This window comes from Podarcis cretensis (assembly GCF_951804945.1).
Source record: "Podarcis cretensis genome assembly, chromosome: 5".
NCBI classification, from domain to species: Eukaryota; Metazoa; Chordata; class Lepidosauria; order Squamata; family Lacertidae; genus Podarcis; species Podarcis cretensis.
Genome location: NC_137174.1, coordinates 32,650,855 through 32,658,062, shown reverse-complemented (window position 1 = coordinate 32,658,062; position 7,208 = coordinate 32,650,855). Strand labels below are relative to the sequence as shown.

The 7,208-nt window shown below is 40.2% G+C and overlaps 1 long non-coding RNA gene across 1 annotated transcript; it reads left to right on the top strand.

Annotated features, from left to right (window-relative positions):
• Positions 1-4,820: 4,820 nt before the first annotated feature.
• LOC307216354 lies at positions 4,821-6,578 on the top strand. Its single transcript, XR_013839055.1, has 2 exons — positions 4,821-5,867; positions 5,914-6,578. It is a non-coding gene; the product is annotated as an uncharacterized lncRNA (long non-coding RNA).
• The last annotated feature ends 630 nt before the right edge of the window (positions 6,579-7,208 follow it).

The following is a 7,208-nucleotide window of genomic DNA, read 5'->3' as shown; positions in this document are numbered from 1 at the left end:
GAAAACCAGAGAAACTGTTGTAAGCACTCCATACACCCCACAACCAAGTATTTTATGGGCTACAACGGAATGCTTATGTCAAGCCTAATTTCCCATCGCTGCCCCATTGGCAACCCCTGTATTAGAGAGACCTGCCTCTCCAACCGAAAGTGATGCTGAAAGAAAGTAGAAAAGAGGTGAGCAATGGGAAGAAGAATGCTACCAGTAAGGTTAAATGTAGCACAATCCTATGCATGTTTATTTGGAAATAAATCCACTGTGTTAAGTGAGGTGCGTTTCCTGATAACTCTGTGTAGGGTTACAGTCTTACAGTAGGAGGGGGGAAATGTCTTCCAAGATTCACATAGAAAGATGTTATGAGACAAGAGTTTTCCCCTTTTGGAGCACTACAGCCTTCATCTGCCCCAGCTGCAACAAAACATGTCTCTCCTGTATCTATCTCCACAGCCACAGCAGACACTGTAACCTTCCAACAGTTTGACATCACCCCCAAAGGCACTCTCCTCCATTGTCTCCCAAGACAGATGGAAGCCAACATATGCAACAATATATTTGTGAATTCCGTAACTGACTCCATAACTTGTGTGAAGATGTACTTTCTTTTTTTGTTAGTCCCACAACTACTTGAAAATCAATTTCTCTCTCTTCCTCTCTCCACATAGTTGATAATGTTATAAATCTCTTTCATGGCCTCCCTTAGTCATCTTTCCCCCTCAAACTATAAAGCTCTGAACATTTCTCATATGATGGATGCGCCAACTCTTTGAATCGTTTTCATTTCCCACCAATATCCTTTTTGGGACGGCACCATCTGAGAAATGTACAGTCTTCTGACAAGTTTAGAACAATGTCCTCATATACTTGCCCACCTGCAGTATGGAAGATAATAATGCTGACTTAAGGGCAATGTGATTCCCCACAGATGTTGGAGTATCATCCCTGACCAATGGCCATGCTGGCTGGGAGTTGGGAGTCCAAGAACATTTCCCACCTTGGCTAACTCTGCCTTACAAGAGTGTAGAAAGTGTTACAGCTAAAAAATGCATGTGAAGTGCTTTGAACACTTGAAACCGCCATACAGATGTTACATATTATTATTTAATTCCCGTCTTAATAATTTCCAACATTAATTTCCTTTTGAGCTTTGTCTATTATTAATATGGCATGCCCACTCTGTATCCTTGATGGCTTTTTAAGTGGCTCTCACTCACATATGACTCCAGATAGGCTCATCAGAGCTGTGTGTCTTGTCAGAGGCGTTTGGTAATCAGCACTTCAGGGCAAGGTCTGTGCTGGCTAGGTGGTGGGGCAGCTGATTATTTCCTTATTACAGATGATAAAGCTAACAAATCCATCAAAGCTTGAAAAATCTTCTGCTAAGTGCTTGTAGTGCCATTAGCAAACTGTTCTCCTTCCTCTGTTCTTGGAAATGACCTGTTCTGGTTGGACTATAAGTTATCTGCTGATGGCACTGCTTGGCCACACCAGTTCTTGTGATCCTCCTCAATCAGCATGGTGGGGCTTTATTGGAAAAATACATCCATGTAATAAGTTTGGGTTCAATATGGTACCTTGGTTCTCAAACTTAATCCGTTACAGAAGTCTGTTCCAAAACCAAAGCGTTCCAAAACCAAGGCACACTTTCCCATAGAAAGTAATGCAAAATGGATTAATCCGTTCCAGACTTTTAAAAACAACCCCTAAAACAGCAATTTAACATGAATTTTACAATCTAATGAGACCACTGATCCATAAAAACTAAAGCAATAAACAATGTACTGCAGTCACACAATCAATCAATCAGTAGCTGAACTGGGTTCCACACAGTTGCAAAAACAAAAACAGATGCAAAAACAAAAACGCAAAATAAATAGCAAAGACAGACCTCAGTGTGGCACTCAAGTCACCAGCGTAACACTCAAAATGGAGCATGCTTGGCTTCCAGAAAAACCCAGCCAGATGGGTGGGGTATAAATAAATTATTATTATTATTATTATTATTATTATTATTATTATTATTATTATTATTTTATTTTGTTGGGTGACCTTGAGATCTAGTGTTCTAGACTTCTGCAATTCGCCATGGAAACATTCATGAGTGGGTTTTCCCGGCTCCTGGTTCAAATAATAATTTCTTTTACAGACCTCTTGCCCCTCCGGAAACTCTTGTGAGTTGTTCTGGGGCAACAACCTTGTGTTATCCTGGCTACAACATGAGCCGGCAAAAATCCAACTTATTGCCTCGTTGCATTAAGAGTGGCCAAGTCCTAATTAATCTCTAGGACACAAGGGCCTCACACTCTCTCCCTTCTCATTTGCCATTTGGCCTCTATTGAATTCAGTCTAATAGGTTCCAAGCTTCGTCAGCTTTGGAATTAATTAACCTCTCTGATACAATAGCTACAGAATGAAGGTGCATAATTAAATTTTGGCCTATTGCAAGCAGGAATGTCTTGGGCAGTTGATTCAGCATGTCTAATGGGTGACCTTTCAGCAGAGGGGAAAACCCAAAAAACCTCAACCTGATGAGAGTGAGTGACTCTCACATACCCCCCCCATCTGCTTGGCAGGCCAGGTAGATTCAGGTGATCTCCCCTTTCAAAGACTGTTCAAGCTTATGGATTGAAGTAAACCAGGCATAGGTAAACTCGGCCCTCCAGATGTTTTGGGACTACAACTCCCATGATCCCTAGCAAACAGGACCAGTGGTCAGGGATGATGGGAATTGTAGTCCCAAAACATCTGGAGGGCCAAGTTTGCCTGTGCCTGAAGTAAACAAACCTCCACTCAGCAAGAAGGGGCAAATTGAAACCCACACCCTTCTTAGGTTTTGGAAAACAAAACTGAGTATTACTATTTTTGGTATTACTATTTTTGGTACATTTCCCACTTCATAAATGTAATCTTTATATGGATTAATTTGAATTTATTTGGTTATCCGTTATGGACTTCACAGCTTATTGATTTACATCACTAAAAATATAAAACCAATACAATAATAAAATACAAGGCAGAATCCAGTAAGAATGGATGATACGCAGTACTCTGCATATCTCCTTGCCTCTTTCCATCATCATCATCATCATAGACTTTCATTGCGCTAGCTGTAGGCCATGGCATCATTCAGAAAAATAACAAAAGGAAAAACAGCAATAACCATAAAAATCATTGGGCACCACACATACAATAAAAACCACGGTGACAACTACTAAGATTGCTTGTTGCATAAAATAGAATAGCAGAAGGTTCTCTAGTAAAATGTGCCAAATTAAATATCCGAATCCCCTTTACAGTTGACTGCTATTTTATCAAGTTCTTTCCTCCTGATCTTCTTAGCTGCTAATGCATAGAGTGCTACTTTATAAGTTACAAAGCGCCTCTTTCCATGATGACCAGAAATGGAATACATTATTCAAAATAAGCAAAAGAATGCAGAGTTGCATAACTGCAGCAGGGCACAGAATCTAACCTCTACCCTGCCGCAATATAATCTGGGCCAATATTGGCAAATAGTATGATTTTTGAAATATTTATTATCGTATTTGCCTAGAATACGCACAGCTTGAGCACATGCATTCAGAGCTCCTCACAGGCCTGAGTCCATATGCAAACACTAAAGCAGTTGGACGCCATCTGCTGAGTTCTGCAATGTGTAGGGCTGGAGTGGGTCATCATGTTTCGCCACTGTTGTAAACTCAGCGATGAATGTGCATAGAACATTTGGCAGACCTCCCTTATGTTGTCTGCCACTTCTGTCCGCTTCTTTTCCCCTTTCACCACAGGCACACTTAATAAGGCTTGACCCTGACCATCAGAACTGGGCCTTAATTTTAGATAAAAGGCAGGCTTTTAAAAGTAAATGGTTGTAGGTGTGCAACAAACCTAGTTTCCAGGCAACTAACAGAGCAATCCTACAGCCATGGAGAGGAGACAAGAGTCCGTAGTAGAGGAAGAACTACTACCAAAGCCCCGTTGGAAAAATAAAAACAAGATCAATCCCATTTGTTTCTGTTGGGGTGGAAATTAACTACAACTGCTTGGTGGTGTAGTTGTCAGTTTTGTCAGGGGTGTTTGTGCTGGGAATGGGAGGGCTTTGTGACAATGAAATTAAGAAGCAGAGACGACAATGAATTTAAGGAAGAATGGAAGATGTTTATTGCATGTATACAGAAGCATTGTACACAGGTTAATACATTAGCAGGGTTTTAAAAGTTCTTGTAATTTTACAATGAATGGATAATAGTGATTTAAATATGTTATAAATTTAATAAAGGACATGCAGCATGTTGACAAATAATGGAACCAGGGAAGGGACTAGAGGGAAGTCAATTTGTGGTGGTGGTGGTGGTGGTGTTGAAAACCAATAAAATATTATTTTTTTAAAAAAGGGGAATTGGAGGGCTTTGGAACCTGTGCATTCAAAAGCTCCTCTGATAGGATCTTTTCCCCCATACAAACATTATCCCAGTGAATCTCTTGAACTTCTCTAAAATTAAAACTCCAGAAAAGTAAAATACTAGAGCAAGATCAAACATAAGAAGTTGTTGCAGCCATACACAACCTAACAAGAACAACAAGAAGAAGTTATTATTTATACCCTGCCCATCTGGCTGGGTTTCCCCAGCCACTCTGGGCGGCTTCCAACAGAATAATAATAATAATGCGATAAAACATCAACCATTAAAAACTTCCCTAAACAGGGCTGCCTTAAGATGTCTTCTAAACATCAGTTGTTTATTTCCTTGACATGGGAGGGCCTTCCACAGGGCGGGCGCCACTACTGAGAAGGCCCTCTGCCTGGTTCCTTCCATCCAGAGCCTGCAAGAGGTTTTGAGCAGTCTCCCATTCACTCAAAGGTCCAGAGACACACCTGCTTAGCTTCAGCAAGATATAATATATAATGTGTTGTCAGAACACGCCATGGGAATTTAGTGTCTGAAACTGTTTGGGAGCCCTCTTAATTGCCACAGCATTTGTTCTTTTCCATCAGATGCAAGGTAATAATTTGGACCATTTTTGTGGATTGTAAAGGGAATAAAATCAAGTACTGGAAAACTGCGTGGTAGAACTATCATTCTGTCCAGCGATCACTAACAAAAATAAATAAGAGAGAAATCAAAATTACTTGAATTCCTACAAGGGGTTAGATACCTGTGTGTCAAAATTGCTTTTATTTTATTGGGCACATTAATCTTACACTTGAGAAAAGTATCCAAGCTGGAAGAAATCAGATATTAGTTCTATAACAAGAGATCAAGGGAACAATACTGTGTATGCCAAGTTATCATACTTTAATGCTCACTGTTTGTTTTCGGCTTTCCTTCCTCTGGGTGGGTGTGCTGGATCAAAATTGGTTTTAAAAAAATTAGAAAGCTTCACTTATATAAACATTTTCATTTAAAAATAATGCTGGTTAGATATGAAGTCTGAATTTAATGCAAATGTATTATCTCCTAAAACTGAATTTAGGATTATCTTCTAAACTTTCAGAAGGCTGCTTTTGATTGTAAAGAGAACTGTGGAGAGAATATCTTAATAGCCCATAATAGAAACAAAAAATTGTAGAATTAGAAGGGACCCTGAGGGTCATCTAGTCCAACCCCTGCAATGTAGGAATCTAAACTAAAACATCCACGACAAATGGTCATCCAACCTCTGCTTAAAAACCTCCAATGAAGGAGAGTCCACCACCTTCTGATGGAGTCCATTCAACGGTCAAAGAAGCTCTTGCTGTCAATGTTTAGTTGGATTCTCCTTTCTTGCATATGTGTGCCATGTGTCTAAGAGTGTTTACATGCCTGTCTAAGAAGCCAGAAAGTGCTGGTACTACATGTGGGAAATGTCATAGCTTAGTGGTGGGAGCACATGTTTTGCAAAGAGTTTCAGGTTCAGTCCCTGGCCATCTTCAGCAAGGGTGGGGAAATTCACCACTCTGAAATTCTGCAGAGCCACTGCCAGTCAGTGCATTGAGCTAAACAGTCAGACCAATGGTCTGACCTGATTTAAGATAATTTGCTATCTTGGAAACAAATTGACTATGGCATGGGTTTTCATATACAATAGCTCATCTTATCAAATGCGTAACATAATGAAACTGGTAACATAATGAAACTTTCTGAGGCGGTATATCATCACAGACACACATATCCCAGGCCCCAATTATCATGGAACTGCAGTTTAATTTTCAGCTAAGCTTCTGATTCTGAATGATCATCTCATGAATTATAAAGAATGGAGAGCAAGCACATAGCTAGAGATTTAGAGCGCTTAATGTGGTGGAAAATTAGTGCCAGAAAAACATACACAGAAAGAGCTACTGTGTTTATGAAATTGTCAAATGTTAAAGCAACTAGTTATATTTCCTGAGCAAGCATGCATTCTATGAATATCAAATTGGGGAGCTAGTTTTAAATTTTAATTAAGATTTGACATACACTCAAGGCCCAGTGCTTGTCAATCATTCCAGTGACTTTGTGCTCATTGGTGAGAGCACTAGATGGTGAGATAAGTTTGGGTAGAAGCTTGCCTGCACTTTTCCTCATACAGCCGCATATAACAGTGCTAGAAACTTTTTTTAATTTTTTTTTTTTGCAGTCTTCATTATACAAAGTGAAAGGCCAGCTTTTTTTTTTTTTTTTTTTTTTGCTTTTTTAAAAAAAGACAGCTCTCAGGTCTCTCTTCTGTAGAGTGGAGTAGAGAAGCGTCCCAGGAAGCTAAATGATATTTGGTAACAATGGTAAACACTGAAATTGTGCAACTCTGATTGTTTGCTGTTTAAAAGGATAATGAAAGCTGGAATTTTGACAAAATGAAACATCCAGTATGAAAGTATCCCTTCGTTGTTGCCATCAAATCTGACACTACACAGCATCCGCAATGCAGGGATAACTGAGCAATGCACACACCAAGAGCGTATTACGCAGTTTGCAGCACAATCTTAGGCGGCTTTCCTTAGAAGTCCCCTTGTATTGGCCATAGAATCGCGACCTCAAGGCAAACAAAGCATTTCTCAACGCGATCTTTTTTCTCGGACTTCTCAGGAGCAGATTTCCAGGTACTCTGCCTGGTTTTCTGCGCAACCGCCACAGGTTCCCTATCCGCTTATTGCCCGGCTATTCGGGTCAATACGGCACCAAACACCGCGGCTACCCCGAAGAGTTCGGTAGAGCCTCTAGCGGGCGCAATTAGGGAGATTCCAGCAGGGGCCG